General features: G+C 37.0%; 1 long non-coding RNA gene across 1 annotated transcript in view; it reads right to left on the reverse strand.

The window, feature by feature from the left end:
• LOC128577379 (uncharacterized) overlaps nt 1-17,640 on the reverse strand; it is a 41,826-nt gene extending 24,186 nt beyond the window's left edge. The window contains exon 1 of the long non-coding RNA XR_008377566.1: nt 17,602-17,640. This is a non-coding gene — a long non-coding RNA (uncharacterized LOC128577379). The remainder of the gene's footprint in view (nt 1-17,601) is intronic.
• Nucleotides 17,641-19,875: the final 2,235 nt, after the last annotated feature.

Here is a 19,875-nt window from a genome sequence, read left to right on the forward strand (position 1 = left end):
CACTGTACTAAGGGCGACAATGTGAGATTCTGTCTCAAAAAAAAAGACAGAAAATAACAAACACTGTCAAGGATGCAGAAAGTATACTCATATACTGTTAGTGGTAATGTTAAGTAGTACAACCATGATGGAAAACAGTATGTAGGTTCCACAAAAAAATAAAAATGGAACTACCATATGACCCAGCCATCATATCATTGGGTATATCCAAAAGAAAGAAATCAGCATATTAAGAAGATATCTGCAGTCCCATGTTTATTGCAATACTGTACACAGTAGCAAAGACATGGAACAACCTAAGCGTCCATCAGTGGATGAATATATAAAGAAAACATGGTATATATAAAAATGGAATATTATTTAGCCACAAAAAGAATAAATAACATCATTTATATGGATGAAACCACATAATGACCAGAAGTCATTATGTTACATCAAATAAGCCAGGCACATAATAACAAAAAATCACATGTTCTTACTCATATATGGGAGTGAAAAAAGTGGCTCTGATGGAGGTAGAGAGTAGAAGGGTGGTTAACAGAAGCTGGGAATGGTAGATGGGAGGAGATGATGAAAAGAAGTTTGTTAATGGGCACAAAAATACAGTTAGAAGAAATAAGTTCTAGTATTTGATAGTACAATAGAGAGATTATAGTTAACAATAACTTATTATACATTTCAAAATAGCTAGAAGAGAAGAATTGTTATGTTTCCAACACAAAGAACAGACAAATGTTTGAGTGATGAATATCCCAATTCCATGATTTGATCATTATTCTTTTAAAAATAATTTTTTCTTTTTTTTTTATTGTTGGGGATTCATTGAGGGTACAATAAACCAGGTTACACTGATTGCATTTGTTAGGCAAAGTCCCTCTTGCAATTCTGTCTTGTCCCCAAAAGATGTGGCACACACCAAGGACCCACCCCCTCCCTCCTTCCCTCTCTCTGCTCTTCCTTTCCCCACCCCCTTTTTAAATTTCAAGACATATAAAGAAATAAAAAATATGACCCATTCAAAGGCACAAAACAAACTGACAAAAACTGTTCCTGAGGAATCCCTGACATTGGACTTTTTTTTTTTTTTTTTGCAGTTTTGGCCAAGGCTGGACTCGAACCCACCACCCCCGGTATATAGGGCTGGCACCCTACTCCTTGAGCCACAGGCACCGTCAACGAAACAAAACTTTTAAGACAACAGTCTTATATATACTTGAAGAGATAAAGGACAGCCCTTGACAAAGAACTAAAGAATATTTTTTTTATATTTTATATATATATAATATATATTTTATATATATATAATATATATTTTATATATATATAAAATACAGACTGTCACTCAGTCACCTGGGTAGAGTACTGTAGCATCATAGCTCACGGCAACCTCAAACTTCTCAGCTCAAGCTACCCTCTTGCCTCAGCCTCCCGAGTAGCTGGGAGTATAGGCACCTGCCACAATGCACAGCTAATTTTTTTTTTTATTGTTAAATCATAGCTGTGTACATTAGTGCAATCAAGGGGTACAATGTGCTGGTTTTATATACAATCTGAATTATTCTCATCAAACTGTTCAATGCAGTCTTCATGGCATTTTTCTTAGTTATTGTATGCAGACATTTGTATTCTGCCTTTAGTAACTTTCGCCTGTACCCATTCTAAGATGCACCATAGGTGTGGCCCCACCCGTTACCCTCCCTCCACCCTAACCTCCCCCCCATTCCTTGTCCCTTTCTTCATAGTCTTGTGCTATAATTGGGTTATAGCCTTCATGTGAAAGCTATAATTTAGCTTCATTCATAGTAGGGCTGAGTACATTGGACACTTTTTCTTCCATTCCTGAGATCCTTTGCTAAGAAGAATATGTTCCAGCTCCATCCATGTAAACATGAAAGAGGTAAAGTCTCCATCTTTCTTTAAGGCTGCATAATATTCCATGGTGTACATGTACCACAATTTGCTAGTCCATTCGTGGGTCGATGGGCACTTGGGCTTCTTCCATGACTTAGCAATTACAAATTGGTCTGCAATAAACATTCTGGTACAGATGTCTTTGTTATATTGTGATTTTTGGTCTTCTGGGTATAAACCCACTAAAGGAATTATAGGATCAAATGGCAGGTCTATTTTTAGGTCTCTAAATATTCTCCAAACATCCTTCCAGAAGGAACATATTAGTGTGCATTCCCACCAGCAGTGTAGAAGTGTGCCCTTATCTCCACATCCATGCCAACGTCTCTGGTTTTCGGATTTTGTTATGTGGGCTACTCCTACTGGGGTTAGGTGATATCTCAAAGTAGTTTTGATTTGCATTTCTCTGATGATTAAGGATGATGAGCTTTTTTTCATGTGTTTGTAGATTATGTGTCTGTCTTCTTTAGAGAAGTTTCTCTTCAGGTTCCTTGCCCACCCTGAGATGGGATCACATGTTTTCTTGCTAATACGTTTGAGTTCTCTGGATTCTGGTTATTAGACCTTTATCGGAGGTATAACTTGCAAATATTTTCTCCCATTCTGAAGGCTGTCTGCTTGCTTTACTTACTATGTTCTTGGCTGTGCAGAAGCTTCTTAGTTTGATCAGGTTCCAGTAGTGTATTTTTGATACTGCTTCAATGGCCTGTGGAGTCCTCATAAAATATTCACCCAGCCCGATTCCTTCAAGAGTTTTCCCTGCACTTTCTTCAAGTATTTTATAGTTTCATGTCTTTTTTTTTTTTGTAGAGACAGAGTCTCACTTTATGGCCCTGGGTAGAGTGCCGTGGCATCACACAGCTCACAGCAACCTCCAACTCCTGGGCTTAAGTGATTCTCCTGCCGGGCAGCGCCTGTGGCTCAGTGAGTAGGGCGCTGGCCTCATATGCCAAGGGTGGCGGGTTCAAACCCAGCCCCGGCCAAACTGCAACAAAGAAAATAGCCGGGCGTTGTGGCAGGCGCCTGTAGTCCCAGCTGTTCGGGAGGCTAAGGCAAGAGAATCGCGTAAGCCCAAGAGTTAGAGGTTGCTGTGAGCCGTGTGACACCACGGCACTCTACCCGAGGGCAGTACAGTAAGACTCTGTCTCTACAAAAAAAAAAAAAAAAAAAGGGATTCTCCTGCCTCAGCCTCCCGAGTAGCTGGGACTACAGGTGCCTGCCACAACGCCTGGCTAAGTTTCATGTGTTAAGTTTAAATCTTTTATCCAGTGAGAATTTATCTTAGTTAATGGTGAAAGGTATGGGTCTAGTTTGATTTTTAGTAGGGACAAGGTCTTTTCTTGCTCAGGCTAGTCTTTAACTTCTGATCTCAGGCAATCCATCCATCTTAGCCTCTCAGAGTGCTAGGATTACAGACATATGCTGCCATACCCAGCCAGCATAAAAATACTTAAATAAAATGAGAATATTTATAAAGAGACAGAGCAAAATGAAAATTTTGGAGCTGGTAAACAGTATAGCTGGATTGAAAAGATCATTGAGGGGTTGTTGTTGGACAACTATAACTTGAACTTTACCTAACAAACATAAACGATGTAATCTAATTATATACACTTATGTTAATCTGACATTAAAATAAATAAAAGAAAAATTCACTATTGGGGTTTACCAGAAGATTTGAGCAGGAAAAATGGATTAACAAACTTGAAGATAAACCATTTGTAATCATTGAATCTGAGGAGCAGAAAAGAAAAAGAGTGAAGAAAAATGAACAGAGCCTAAGGGCCTTATGTGAGAACACTGAGCCAAACAATATAAGCAACAAGGAAAGAGAAAGAAAAGAGGGCAGAGAGATTATATGAAGAATTAATAACCAAAAATTTCCCAAGCTTGATGGACAACGTGAATGTACAAATAAAAGAAGTTCGACATGTTCCAAGTAGGGTAAACACAAGTAGACCCAAATTGTGACATATTCTAATCAAACCCTCAAGGGGAAAAGACAGAACCTTGAAAGTAGAAAGAAGTGATTCAACACGTATAAGGGATTCTCAATAAAATTATCAACCAATTTGTCAACAAAAACTTGGAAACCATCAAAGTCAAAATGAAAAAATTCTGCGAGCAGCCAGATGTAAGCAACCCCTTACCTACAAGTGGAAAAATACCAAGGTGACAGCACAGCAAGCTTTTCAGCTGAAAATTGTCAAGCCAGAAGTGGTTGGTCATCTGCCTTTAACCTTCTTAAACAAAACAACTTTCAGCCTAGGACTCTAAGTTTCATATTCAATGGAGAATATCAAATATTTTACTGACATGCAAACATTGAGGAAATTTGTGACAAGACCAGCTCTGCAGGAAATACTCAGACCCATTCTTCCTGCGGGTCATCACAATAGGCAAGGAGCAAAGTAAAGACACCCAGAAACTAAAGGAAAAAGCCTAGCTTCCACAATGGCACAAGGGATAAAACTAAACAATGGACCTCCACAAAACAAGATGAACAGAACTCACCATATTTATCAATTTTCCAATAAATGTGAATGGTTTGAAATTCTACACTAAAGAGGCCTGGGTTGGCTGACTGGATTAAAAAATCACAAGTCAACTATATTCTGTCTTTAGAAAACACGTTAACATCTAAGTACAAAACAAGACTCAGGGTGAAGGAATGGAAAACAGTATTTCAGGCAAATGGAAATCAAAAGAAAGCATGGGTTCCAATCTTATTTGCACATACAATTGGATTTAAACTAACAAAAACAAAGAAAGGCAGACATGTACACTATTTACAGGTCAAGAGAACAATACAAGAAGACATTTCAACGTTTATGTGCCCAGATACTTAAAATGAACTCTAACCAAAAACTGAATATTAAGATATCCTGCAACACTATGAGATGTGGGTATTTCAATATCCCTCAGCAGAACCGGACAGATCTCCCAAGCAGAACTAAACAAAGAAATGAAAACAAATCTGAAGGCATCACTTTATCAGACTTCAGATTATGTTACAAGTCTTCAGTGATCAAAACACCCTGATACTGGCACAAAAATGGAGATGTAGATCTGTGCAATAGAATAGAGAATTTAGAGATGAACCCAGCCATATATCACCATCTGCTCTTTGATAAACCAAACAAAGACATGCACTGGGGAAAAGAATCCTTATTTAATAAATGGTTCTGGGAGAATTGGTTAACCACATGCAAAAGACTGAAACTGGACACACAAATCTCACCACTGACAAAAATTGACTCTCTGAATAATAAAAGATTTATATTTAAGATATGAAAGAATAAAAATTCTAGAAAAGAATTTTTCTTTTTTTTTCTTTTCTTTTTTTTTTTTTTGTAGAGACAGAGTCTCACTTTATGGTCCTCGGTAGAGTGCCGTGGCCTCACACAGCTCACAGCAACCTCCAACTCCTGGGCCCAAGCGATTCTCCTGCCTCAGCCTCCCGAATAGCTGGGACTACAGGCACCCGCCACAACGCCCGGCTATAGAAAAGAATTTTTCAAGTGTGGGGAAAACACTTGAAAAAGATTTCATGGAAAAGACCCCCCAGCAATTGCGGGCACACCAAAAATAAATAAATTGGATGTGATCAAACTAAAAAGTTTCTGCATAACTAAGGGTACCACAACTAAAGCAAAGAGACAGCCTTCAGCATGAGAGAAGATTTTTGCATGCTAAGAATCTGACAAAAGGCTGGTAACTGGAATCTACAGAGAACTCTAATTAATGAATAAGAAAAGAGAAAACAACCTCATTTATAAGTAGGCAAGAGACTTGAACATAAATTTCTCTTAAGATAAAAGACAAATGGCCAAAAACACATGAAAAAATGCTCATGATCTCTAATCATTAGAGAAATGCAAATGAAAACTACCTTGTGATATCACCTAACCCCAGAGAGATTAGCCCACATCGCAAAGTCCCAAATCTGTAGATGCTGGTGTGGATGTGACGAGAAGAGAACACTTTTGCACTGCTGGTGGGATTGCAAACTAATACTATCTCCCTGGAAAGAAGTTCTCTCCTCAAAGAGCTAAACATAGACCTTCCATTTGATCCCACAATCCCATTACTAGGTATCTACCCAGAAGAAAAAAATCATTTTATCATCAGGACATTTGCACTAAAATCACTAAAATGTTTATTGCAGCTCAACTCACAATTGCCAAGTGGCCATTAACACATGAACGGATTAATAAACTGGTATAGGTGTGCCATGGAATACTATTCAATCATAAAAAGTATGGAGACTTTCTATCTTATGTATTGACCTGGATTGAGTTGAAATACATTCTTCTTAAAGTATCACAAGAGTGAAAAGTAAGTATCCAATGTACTCAATACTAATATGAAACCGGTAGATAAACAACTATACATCCACATAAGAGGAAAACACCACTGAATTCAAATGGGGAGGAAGGAGGAGGAGGATAGAGGAAAGGGGAAAAGGACAGTAATTGTTAAGCTCTCACCTTCACAATGTAAGGGTATACAGCACACCCCCTGGATGAAGGGCTCAACCACAACTTAAAAGTTACCTAAGAAATTCAAATAATGTAACTAATCATGTGTACACTCATATTAATCTAAAATAATAAAAAAAGGTATCCTCAGAATCCAGGAGGCAGTAGGATGATATATTTAAAGTGCTGAAAATATCTGTCAATCGAGCAGACTACATATGGTCTAACTGTCCTTCAAAAATGAGGGTGAAATTAAGGCATTCCCAGATAAACAAAACTAGAGGAAGTTCAACAGCACTAGATCTGTTCTGTAATAATGCTACATGGAGTCCTTTAAGATAAATTGAAATGAATCATTAACTCATTGTCATATGAAGATGTAATCTCTGGTACAGGTAAATACCTGGGCAAGTGTGAAGACAATATGTTTCAGTTTGTAACTCTACTTCTTATTTTGTACAGTTTTTAAAAGACAAGTGCATAAAATTATAAATATATTTTAATGGGTACACAATCTATTAAGATATAATTTTTAACACTGATAACATAAAGTAACTGGAAAGAGAATAACACTGTGAACCAATTGAACCTAAGAGGCATATGCAGAACACTCCAACCTACGATAGCAAAATAAACATTGTTATCAAAGGCACATTGAATGTTCTCTAGTATTGGCCATATGTAAGTCATAAAACTAATCGCAATATATTTACAAAGATTGATATCATACAAATTAACTTTTCTGTTCACAATGGTATGAAACTACAGAAAAGAAATGAAAAACTAGAAAATTCAGAAATACATGGAAATTTAAAAAACATTCATTCAAACAACCAATGGGGCCAAGGTGAAATCACAAGGGAATTTAGAAAATATCTCTAGACAAATATAAATGAAACTGCAACACACCAAAACTTAGGAGATGTAGCGAAGCAATGCTAAGACTGAAATTTTTACCTATAAATGCTTACACCAAAAAGAAGAAAGAGTTCAAAGCAACAACCTAACTTAACAATGTAAGGACTAGAAAAGGAAGAATAAATTAGAAACAACGGTAGCAGAAAGGAGATAAAATAGGAAACAGTAAAAATAGATAAAACAAATAAAAAGCAAAGATAGTTATTTGAATGTATCAACAAACCCATAGCTATATTACTAAGATAAAAGACTGAAATTATTAAAATTTAGAATAAAAGTGAGAACATTCCTACTGGTTTTACATAAATAAAAAGGATTAAAAGAGAGTATAATAAACAATTATACACCAACAAATTTGGTAACCTAGATGAAACGAGCACATAGCCTACCAAGATGGAATCATGAATAAGTAGAAGATACAATTAAATTTAAATCCCATTAAGGAGATTGTATCAGTATTCAGAAACGTTCCAAAAATGAAAAGCCATTGACCAGATGGGTTCAATTGTGAATTCTGCTGAAGATTTAAGAACAGTTTTCTTTTCTTTTTCTTTGAGACAGAGTCTCACTTTGTCACCCTCTGCAGAGTGCTGTAGCATCACAGCTCACGGCAACCTCAAACTATTGGGCTCAAGCAATCCTCTTGCCTCAGCCTCCCAAGTAGCTGGGACTACAGGCGCCCACCACAATGCCTGCCTATTTTTAGAGACATAGTCTTGCTCCTGTTCAGGCTGGTCTTGAACTTGTCAGCTCAAGCAATCCATTTAACTTGGGCCTCCCAGAGTGCAAGGATTATAGGTGTGAGCAACTATGCCTGGCTCCAACTGAAGCTATCCACCAGCACATCTGGCTAATTTTTTTATTTTTTTATAGAAGTAGGATCTCTACAAAAATATTGCCAAGGCTGGTCTCAAACTTCTGGCCTCAAGTGACCTTTCTGCCTTGGCCTCCAAAAGTGCTGGGATTACAGAAGCCAGCTACTAGGTCTACACCTAGAAGTTTATAATTTTAATAAGTCCAGTTTATGGATCATGTCTTTCATGGACCATGCTATAGGTGTTGTATAAGTGCTCCTAAAGTGCTGGGATTACAGAAGCCAGCTACTAGGTCCACACCTAGAAGTTTCTAATTTTAACAAGTCCAGTTTATGGATCATTTCTTTCATGGATCATGCTAAGGGTGTTGTATAAGTCATCACGAAACTCAAAGTAATATAGATTTTCTACCATGTTATCCTTTAGAAGTTTTACAGTTTTCTGTTTTAGATTTAGGTCTCTGATTAATTTTGAGTTATTCTTGCAAAGGGTATAAAGTTTGTTCCTAGATTCATTTTTTTTCATGTGAATATCCAGTTGCTCTAGCATGATTTATTGAAGACCATTTTTTCTCCATCTCCACTACTGTTTTGTCACAGATCAGTTTTCAGTGATTTGAGTGGGTTTATTTCTCGGCCCTTTCTTCTATTCCATTGATTTATTTGTCTATTTTTGCCAATACCATACTGTTTTGATTACTATAGACTTATAAAATTAAAAACCTCTGCTCTGTGAAAAATACTGTTAAGAGAAAAAAAAGGACAAGACAAATACTGGAAGAAAGTGTTTCCAAAAGGCATATCCAATAAAGGAATGTCATCCACAATATACAAAAACTCCTGTAATTTATTTATTTTTATTTTTATTTTTTTTGTAGAGACAGAGTCTCACTTTATGGCCCTTGGTAGAGTGCCGTGGCATCACACAGCTCACAGCAACCTCCAGCTCCTGGGCTTAAGTGATTCTCTTGCCTCAGCCTCCCGAGTAGCTGGGACTACAGGCGCCCGCCACAGCACCTGGCTATTTTGTTGTTGTTGTTGTTGTTGCAGTTTGGCCGGGGCTGGGTTTGAACCCGCCACCCTCGGCATATGGGGCCGGTGCCCTACTCACTGAGCCACAGGCGCCGCCCCAAACTCCTGTAATTTAATAACAAGAAAATGAATAACCTAATTAGAAATCGGCAAAATATTGGGCAGTGCCTGTGGCTCAAGGAGTAGGGCACCGGCCCCCATATACTGGAGATGGTGGGGGTCAAACCCAGCCCCAGCCAAAAAACTACAAAAAAAAAAAAAAAAAAAAGAAAGAAAAAAAGAAATGGGCAAAATATTTTAACAAATACCTCACCTCAAAAGTTATGTAGATGCAAATAATCATAGAAAAGGTGCTTATATCATATATGTTATTAAAGAATTTTAAATGAAAACAAGGTGATGCCACTAAACAAGTGTTAGAATGCCCCAAATTCAAAATGGTGATATTAAATGCTGCCAAGGATGTGGCACAACAGGAGCCCTACTTCATTTTTGGTGCGAATTTCAAATGGCACAGCCACTTTTGAGGACAATTGATCATTTTCTTATGAAATTGAACATATTCTTGCCATATGGCCCAGCAATTATGCTACTTACTATTTACCACCAAATTAGTTGAAAACATGTCCACACAGAAAATTGCACACAAATATAGTAAATAAAATAGTAGATTTATCTGTAACTGTTAAAACTTGGAAACAACCTACATATCTTTTAACAAGCGAATGAATAAATAAATTGTGCAATATCCAGACAATGGAAAAGTAAATGCTAAAAAGAAATGAACTATTGGGGGGCAGTGCCTGTGGCTCAAGGAATAGGGTACCGGCCTCATATGCTGGAGGAGGCAGGTTCAAACCTGGCTTCGGCCAAAAAACCGCAATAAAAATAAAAAAGTAAGAAATGAACGATCAGGGCGGCGCCTGTGGCTCAGTCGGTAGGACGCCGGCCCCATATACCGAGGGTGGCAGGTTCAAACCCGGCCCCGGCCAAACTGAAACCAAAAAATAGCCGGGCGTTGTGGCGGGCGCCTGTAGTCCCAGCTACTCGGGAGGCTGAGGCAAGAGAATGGCTTAAGCCCAGGAGCTGGAGGTTGCTGTGAGCTGTGTGAGGCCACGGCACTCTACTGAGGGCCATAAAGTGAGACTCTGTCTCTAAAAAAAAGAAAAAAAGAAATGAACTATCAAAACATGAAAAGAGATGCATGAATTTCAAAGGCATATTACTAAGTGAAAGAAACTAGTATGAAAAAGACACAAATTGTATGATTCCATCTATGTGATGTTTTGGGAAAGGTAAAATTATGGAGATAATAAAAAGAACAGTAGCTGCCAGTGATGAAAGGGAGGGAAGGATAAATAGGCATAAAACAGAGAATTTTTAGGGCAGTGAAATCATTCCGTATGATACTATGTATCATAGTGGTGGATACATGTCAGTGTACATTGACTAAAACCCACAGACAGTACAACACAAAGAATTAGCCTTAATGTAAACTATACTTTTTTGTGATAACAATGTATCAATGTAGGTTTATTGATTGTAACAAATATACCATTTTGGTACAGAATTTTAACATGTGTGTTAAAATGTGTATGTGTGTCGGGAGACAGGTAACATATGAGAACTCCCTGGGCTTTCTGTACAATTTTTCTGTGAACACAAAATTGCTCTAAAAATAAAGTCTATTTTTAAAAATCTCCAAAATATTGGCAGTGCCTGCGGCTCAAAGGAGTAGGGCACCGGCCCCATATACCGGAGGTGGTGGGTTAAAACTCAGTCCCAGCCAAAAACTGCAAATAATAATAATGATCATCTCCAAAATATTGAAGATGAGAGAAAACACCCTAACTCTTTTTATAAGGTCAGTATGACTCCGATATCAAAGCCAGAAAAAAGCAACAAAAAAATAAATCTACAGGCCAATATCTCATGCATATTGATGCAGTATCCTCCACAAAATACTAGCAAGCCAAATTCAGCAGCATATTTAAAAGTAATTATACACCATAACCAAGTAGGATTTATTCCTGAAATGCAAGTGTGTTTCAATATTCAAAAACCAAAAATGTTCAACAAACTAGAAATAGAAGAACACCATTTCAGCATAATAAATGTTATATATGGAAAAGCCACAGCTAACATACTCAATAATGAAATACTAAAAGCTTTTCAATGAAGATGAGGAAAAAGACAGGTTGCCCACTTTTACCCACTTCTGTGCAACATAGTATTGGAAGTTCCAGCCAGAACAATTAGGCAAATAGAAGAAATAATAGACATCCAAATTGGAAAGGAAGAAGTCAGATTGACTCTGTTTGCACATGACGTAGTCTGACATATAGAAAACCCTAAAAATTCCACAGAAAACTATTAGAACTAATAAATAGTTCACAAAAATTGAGGAACACAAAAATCAACCTGCAAAGCAGTTATACTAAAAATATCTCTATACACTAAAAATGAATAAACTGAAAATAAATACAGAAAAACAATTCCATTTACAATAGCATCAAAAACAATGAAATAGTTAGGAATAAACTTAACCAAGGAAGTGAAAGACATACACACTGAAAACTAAAAAACTCTGTTGAAAAAAATTAGAAGACATAAGTGGAAAGACATCCTGTGCTCATGATTGGAAGATTTAAAATTGTTAAAATGTCAGTCAGTCTTACCCAAAGTGATCTACAGATTCAATGTAATTCCTAACAAAATCTCAATGTCATTTTGTTAGAGAAATAAAATTTCATTGTAAAATTGACATGGAATGTTAAGGTACCCTGAATAGCCAAAATAATATTGAAAAAGAAGGGCATAGTTGGAGGTCTCACATTTTCTGAAATCAAACTTATTTCAAAGCTATGATAAGACAATATGCTATTGGCATAAAGACAGACATACGGACCAATGGAATGAAATGAAAAGCCCAGAAATAAACTCTTGCTTACATGGTCAAATGGTTTTAAATAATAGTGGCAATACCATTCAATGAGTAAAAGGCAGTACTTTCAACAAATGGTACTAGTAAAACTCTTATCTACTTGCAAAAGACCAAAGCTGGACACTTATCTTACACCATATAACACAAAATGGATCAAATACCTAAATATAATAACTAAAAGTATAAAATTCTTAGAAGATAACAAAGGGGAAAGTTTCATGATACCAGATTTGACAATGATTTCGTAGACATGACACCAGAAACACAGGAAACAGAAGAAACAATAGGTAAATTGGACTCCATCAGTAGTAATGACTTTTGTGCATCAAAATACACTACTGACAGAGTGAAAAAGTGATCCACAGAATGGGAGAAAATGTTTTCAAATCATTTATCTGATTAGTTATTAATATTAAAATATATAAAGAACTCCTACAACTCAACAATAAAACCCAAACAACCTGATTTAAAAAATGGGCAAATGACTTGAATAGCCATTTTTCCAAAGACATACAAATGTCCAATAAATACACAAAAAAGATTCTCAACATCACTAATCATTAGGAAAATATGAATCCAAACCACAATGAAATATGACTTCATACCCATTATGTGGCTATTACACAACAAAAATAAAACCCCAGAAAATACCAAGTGTTGATGAGGATGTGGAGAAATTGTTATCCTTGTGTTTTGCTAGTGGGAAGTAAAATGTAATAGCTACTATGGAAAGCAGGATGGCAGTTTCTCAAAAAGTTAAACATGGACACTAGACTGTTTAATGCAGCTCAATTTACAATTGCCAAAATGTGGAAACAGCCTAAATGCCCACCAACCCACCAACCCAGGAATGGATTAACAAGCTGCAATACACGTATACCATGGAATGCTATTCAACCATTGAAAAAGATGGAGACTTTACATCCTTTGTATTAACCTGGATGAAGTGGAACACATTCTTAGTAAAGCATCGCAAGAATGGAGAAGCATGAATCCTATGTATTCAATTTTGATATGAGGACAACTAATGACACAGTTGGGGGTGGAGGAAGGGGAGAGCAGAGAGAGAGAGAAGGAGGGAGGGGATGGGTGAAAGAGAACAGAGAGAGGGAAGAAGGGAGGGGGTGGGGTCTCAGTGTGTGACACACCTTTTGTGGGAAAGACACAATTGTAAGAGGGACTTTACCTAACAAATGCAGTCAGTATATCCTTGTTTCTTGTACCCTCGATGAATCCCCAACAATAAAAAAAAAAATTAAACATGGAATTTCCATATGATCTAGCAATTCACTTTCTGGGTACATACATTAAAGAATTGAAAGCAGGGACTCAAACAGATATTTGTACAACAATGCTCACAGAAACATTATTCAAAATAGTCAGAAAAGGGAAGACCAAAAGTGTCCATTGATGGATAAATGATAAACAAACTATGGTATATACATAGAATAGATATTATATAGCCTTAAAAATGAATTAAATTCTGATGCATTCATTCTACAACCTGGATGAACTTCAAAGACTAATGTTCTGCTAAGTGAATGAGCTATACACTAAAAGACATTTATATGAAGAGCATATAATAGTCAAATTCATAGAGACAGAAAGTAGAATAATGGTTATCAAGGGCTTGGAGGAAGGAATAATGGGAAGTTACTGTATACTGGGCACAGAGTTTCAGTTTGGGATGATGAAAAATTTCTAGAGATGGATAGTGGTGATGCCTGCACAACAATAGGAAGTACTCAATGGCACTTAATTATACATTTCAATATGGTTAGCACGGTAAATTTTGCCCCCAATAAAAATGGGATGGGGGTGCAGAGAGAGAGAAAGAGAGAGAGAGAGGGAGAGCCATATACAGACTCGTTTTCTGCCTCTGGACACTGGTGACTCTGTGTGAATATTGGATTTATGATAGTCATCTTGAGATCATGAGAACTGAACAAGGCAGCAAGCTAAAGAAAGAACCTGGGTCCTTTATCACACTGTTGGAACAGCTGAATTATCAACCCTAGAATTGTCTTTCTCTTGTTAAATGAGGTAATAAATTCCCCCACTGTTTTAAAAAAAAGGACTGGGAGAATGACTGTTTCCTTTTCCTCCTAGCCAGCGTAGGTGGAGACTTAGTGAAGAGGCTGAAGTTGCACCTTTAGCAAGTACTAATGAGGCCCTGCTTCTCCCTCCCTTCTCCAGTCCTTGTGTTAGAGAAGGCTGAGTGTTGAACCTGAGTGTTTCATCCCTACCTCTCAGTTATGACAGGCAAACCTCTTTTTCCTGGTATCAGAACAAGCTTGCTGAAATGCAAAATTATTATAAGATCCTGTTGCGTGAACCGAGACGCGAACGAGCAGCAGCTTTGCTGTAGGTGTAAACTCGCTCCTGTAATTATTAAGTCAAGAAACAGACTATACACCGTTTGATGGCATATAGCAAAGTTCTTTATTCCACGTTTTAGTTTTATACTCTTCCAGTCACGTACACACCTAATCCATTATCTATAAACTGAATTTGAACTTGAAAGGAAATTTATCATATCAATGTAACCACTTGTGTAGTAAATCTCTTCCTCTAAACCGTGACTAGTTTTCCGAGCAGGGCACAAAGACAAAAATAGCTATAGGGGAACAGAGTTAATCTTCAAGCATTCACTCAGTTTACTCAGTATGAAGTAAGATTGTGACCTTCCTTCAGGGCAGACCACCTATAGACCTCTGACAGTTTGTTGTTAACATATGTCAACCCTCTGGCCCGTATCTCTGAGGAAGGGCGGCATGCCCTTGGATCTCAGGCTTCACGGGGTGTACTGCTTCAGAGAAAAGACCTAAGGAATTTTCCAAAGAGCCTAACTCTGTGAGTAACCCAGGGGAGTCCAAGCGTCTTAAGCCTCTGGAAGAAAAGCATGTCATTTTAAACTCACACTGAATTTACTTTGTGTGCTTGATGTAGGATAAGTTTATTTCTAAATATTATCCTACAGATCCAGAGTCTCATAGCATGATCCCCCAAATGTCTAGGATATAATTTAAAAATCGCCCTCCTAGCCAAGAACCAGGAAATCTCAAATTGAGAAAGAAAATACAATCAATAGATACCAACACCAAGATGACATTGATGTTGAAATTATCTGACATGGATTTTTTAAAAGTCGTCATCATAAAAATGCTTCATTGAGTAAATACACACATGCTTGAAGCAAATGAAAAAATGGAAAGTTTCATCAAAGAAATATAAGTTACATAGAATAATCAAATGGAAATATTAGAACTGAAACATATAATAACTGAAGTAAAACCTCAATGGATGGATGCAATGGCAGGATAAAGAGAAAAGAGAAAAGAATCAGTGAACATGAAGGCACAACAACAGAAATTACCCACTTTGAACAACAGAAAACAAATAGACTGAAAAATAGAATAAAGCCTCAGGGACCTATGGGACTATAACATGAGATGTAATATTCATGTTATTTTTTCAGTTGGAAGGAGAGGAGAAAAGATGCATGGGTAAAAGAAATAATGGGTGAAAAACTTAAAATTTGGCAGAAGACATAAATCTAGAGTTTCAAGAAGCTGAGCAAACTACAGTATTTTCCAAAGAAATCTATGAAAACACACATCACAATCAAACTTCAGAAAACCAAAGACAAAAAAAAATCTTGAAATTAGGGAGAGAGAAATAATGCATTACTTATAGGAGAAAAACAATTTGAATAATAACAAATTTCTCGTCAGAAACCTGGAGTATGGAAAGAAGAGGTACAACATTTTTTAAGTGTTAAAAGAAATTAACTCAATCTTGAATTCTATATCCACCTAAGTTATCCTGCAGGAATGAAAAGACATTGTCAAATGAAAGAACAGTAAGGAAATTATCACCAGTAGATATAACTAAAAAAAAGCTAAAAGAAATTCTAAGAAAGGAATTGATAAAAGAAATGCTCTAGGAATGTCAGTAAAGAAACAAGAAAAACAGAAAGAGCAAAAATGTAAGTAAACACATTAGCTTTTTCTTGGGATTACTAAACTCTGATGGATGGTTAAAGCAAAAATGTGTAACATTATCTCTGTAGTTCTTACTGTATGTGGAGAAAGTATTGAAGACTATTCTACTACTACAATGGCAAAGTAGTAAAGGGACTTTAGATGCCATTAGAAAGAGACGGAAATGTAGGCACGCACCACTGTTCAGGTCACCTATTATCACTGAGTCAATAGGTGAAGAAGAGATATCCTGGGACAGGGTACACATTTTCCCCATTTTCTGAACAAACAGGATGGCTCTACAGAGGTTGCCAGAACTTCCACAAGGACCTGGACCTTGTTCAACGATTAGCAGGACCTCTCCAGCCCTGGAACCACTGGAGCTGTGAATAATGATAAATGAGTGAGTGATGGTGTAGGTCAAGGCAGGGGAAGGAATTCACCCTGGATAGTTCAGGCAGAAATATCCAGGGAGACCCCCTGATCCTCTCCCCAGTGTCCCTCAAGCAGACCCACAGTCACCTCTTCCTGCAGTACCAACCTGTTATGATACTATTCATTGTTTTCTGTACAATATTTTTCTAAAGCTCAAGAAATTACTTCGCCTGTGTCAAACTAGAAAGAATATAAGAGAGAGAAAAGCATGTGAAAAAAAATGAAATGATGAGATAAGACCAAAGTTCACTTCTTGTTGCTACATTTCTGGATGCCATTTTAAATCTTCCATTTTATGGGAGAGAGGACGTAGGGTGGCCAAACAGTAACATAGATGTCATACATTCTCTTAAGTTTTCCTATTTTCTTCTTACAACATATCTGTGATGCAGACACCCTCAGTCTCATTTACAGATGACCAAACTTGGTATCACAGAAGGTTCATAAAGTTTTCAGAGTCACACACCTAACCCCTTGCCTTCTTTCTACACAAGACAAACAACAACCTACTGCTTAGATGATGGCTTTCCAAAGCTCAAGGACTGATGGTGGGAGATTCTCCCTGTAAGGATCTTGGTCTGTGTTATGCCTCCATTTGTGATCACACTCCTTTTGTTGAAGATGATGGTGGGTATATGAAATCCTGTCCTCTGGGCCAAGAGTCTTGGATGTGGTTGCCACATGGACTGGCTAATTCCTGAGATGTTGAACTGGACCCAGGAATCAGCACAAGTTATGACTCTTTGGAAAGGAAACCTGAATAGTAGGTTAATATCACAGCATAGAATATGACTACTATATGAGGACATTTTATATTTCACATCATTTTAATCCTAAGAATTGTATCCAGGACGAATTAGTATACCCATGACTCGGATAAGGGAATAGAAAGTGAAAGTTACATAACTTGACCTAGAGAAATCACCTTATAAAGTACTGCTTCAGAATGCAAAACCAAGGATTATGGAAATGACTAAGATTTCCACACACCCGTGTCCTTTAAGCTGACATTTGTTATCATTTAAGGAATTATTATACAGTTGTTGTCTCCAACAACATGCTTAAGTACTTTAAAATACTTACAGTCATTGGTGGCACCTGTGCTCAGTGGGTTAGGCGCCGGCCCGATATACTGAGGGTGGTGGGTTCAAACCTGGCTCCGACCAAACTGCAACAAAAAAATAGCCAGGTGTTATGGCCGGCGCCTGTAGTCCCAGCTACTCAAGAGGCTGAGGCAAGAGAATCACCTCAGCCCAGGAGTTGGAGGTTGCTGTGAGCTGTGTGACATCACGGTACTCTAGCAAGGGCGATAAAGTAAAACTGTCTCTACAAAAAAATATATATATATTTACAGTCATTATAAATGCCACATTTATGACAAAAGTTAAAAATAAAAATGTATATGAAATGTTAAAATTATTTACCATCTATATTCAAGCATATGGTATATATTTTTATTTTATTACTTTATTTTTTAATTTAATTTTTAAAATCATAGCTGTATATGGCTTATATTTTAGATGTACAAGATAGTCTTAAGCAAAAGGGAAAGGTTAATGATATGCAGAGAATGCACATAAAAAGCAATATAAATCTCCAATAAATACTTGGAAATATACTAAATCAAATAAATGAAATGAAAATTAATCATGGTGAATGAAATTGTGAAGTTTTAAAACACAACGAAAAAATGCTCATCATCCCTGATAGAGAAATGCAAATCACAACCACCCAGAGATATCACCTATATCCAGTGCTAGCTGCAGATGCTGGCATGAATGTGGAGAGAAGGGAATACTTTTGCACTACTGGTGGGACTGTAAACTAATACAAACATTTTGGAAGGAAGTATGGAGAACCCTCAAAGAACTCAAACTAGACCTCCCATTTGATCCTGTAATTACTAGACATCTACCCAGAAGAAAAAAAAAAATCCTTTCATCATAAGGGCATTTGCACTAGACTGTTTATCGCAGCTCAATTTACAATTGCCAAAATGTGGAAACAACCTAAATGCCCACCAACCCAGGAATGGATTAACAAGCTGTGGCATATGTATACCATGGAATACTATTCAGCCATTAAAAAGATGGAGACTTTACATCTTTTGCATTAACCTGGATTGAGTTGGAACACATTCTTCTTAGTAAAGCATCACGAGAATGGAGAAACAAGAATCCAGTGTACTCTATTCTAATATGAAGGCAGTAGATGATCCAATACAAGGTAAGGGGTAGGGGAATGAGGGAGCAGGGAGAGGGAGGAGGGAGGGGCAAGGAGGTCACAGTGTCTGGCACACCTCTTGGGGGCAGGACACAATTATAAGAGGGACATCACCTAGCAAATGCAATCAATGTAACCTAATTCTTTGTACCCTTGATGAATCCCAAACAATAAAAAAATGAAGAACATTATCTCATTTCATTAAAATAATACACATCAACTTGTGTAAATTGATATGTGAGTGCCATCAAACATGTTAGTGTGTTATATAGAAATAAAAATGTGGTGAATGTGGTTAACCAGCAAATTAACAAAGATGATCTCTGTATTAAGATGGGCAAAAGGTGAGGGCAAGACAGACAGGATAATTTCAGCTGCTAAACATAGGTTTCTGTATTGTTTGATATTTGTTAAACAATAAAAAGCATTAACTGGTAATCTGAAAAAAGCTATTAAAATAAAGTTTTTAAAGCAGAAAAATCTGTAAACTCAGTTAAAATTATAGTGTAGAAATATTTATTGGCTTAGAAACATGTTATACTGTTAAGTAAAAATAACAAGATAAAATAATTGATAATAATTCAAAGCTTGCATGTTGTGATAGAGTGCTTTCATTTTATAAATTTACATTTCTATAGTGTTTTAAATAATGTGAGGTGATTAAAAATATGATGCTCATATCGTCATTGCTTTGGAAACATGCACATGGTATACTGTTTGATGAGTAAAGGAAACATAGTTCATTATGTGTATCTGTGTTTTTATCTCAAACTTCTTCTTTTTTTTTTTTTTTCTTTGCAGTTTTGGGCCGGGGCTGGGTTTGCACCCACTACCTCTGGCATATGGGGCCGGCACACTACTCCTTTGAGCCACAGGTGCCGCCCTAAAACTTCTTTTTGCCAATTATTCATACACTAACTCATGCAGCTCTCCATTAAGCTCACTTAGGCCTGAATTTCCAGACCCAGCACTTGCAGGTCATAGGGTGGCCATGAATATAGAAAGATTATTACCAGTGTGCAGAAAATTCCAGAAAGCTGTGGTCTATACAATGGAATCTATTCACCTCTCTTACTCTCCCTCATTACCTCGTCCTTTCCAAAACTTGCTTCTTGATATTTCCACACCTGCAAT

This window comes from Nycticebus coucang, chromosome X (genome assembly GCF_027406575.1).
Source record: "Nycticebus coucang isolate mNycCou1 chromosome X, mNycCou1.pri, whole genome shotgun sequence".
Lineage (NCBI taxonomy): Eukaryota > Metazoa > Chordata > Mammalia > Primates > Lorisidae > Nycticebus > Nycticebus coucang.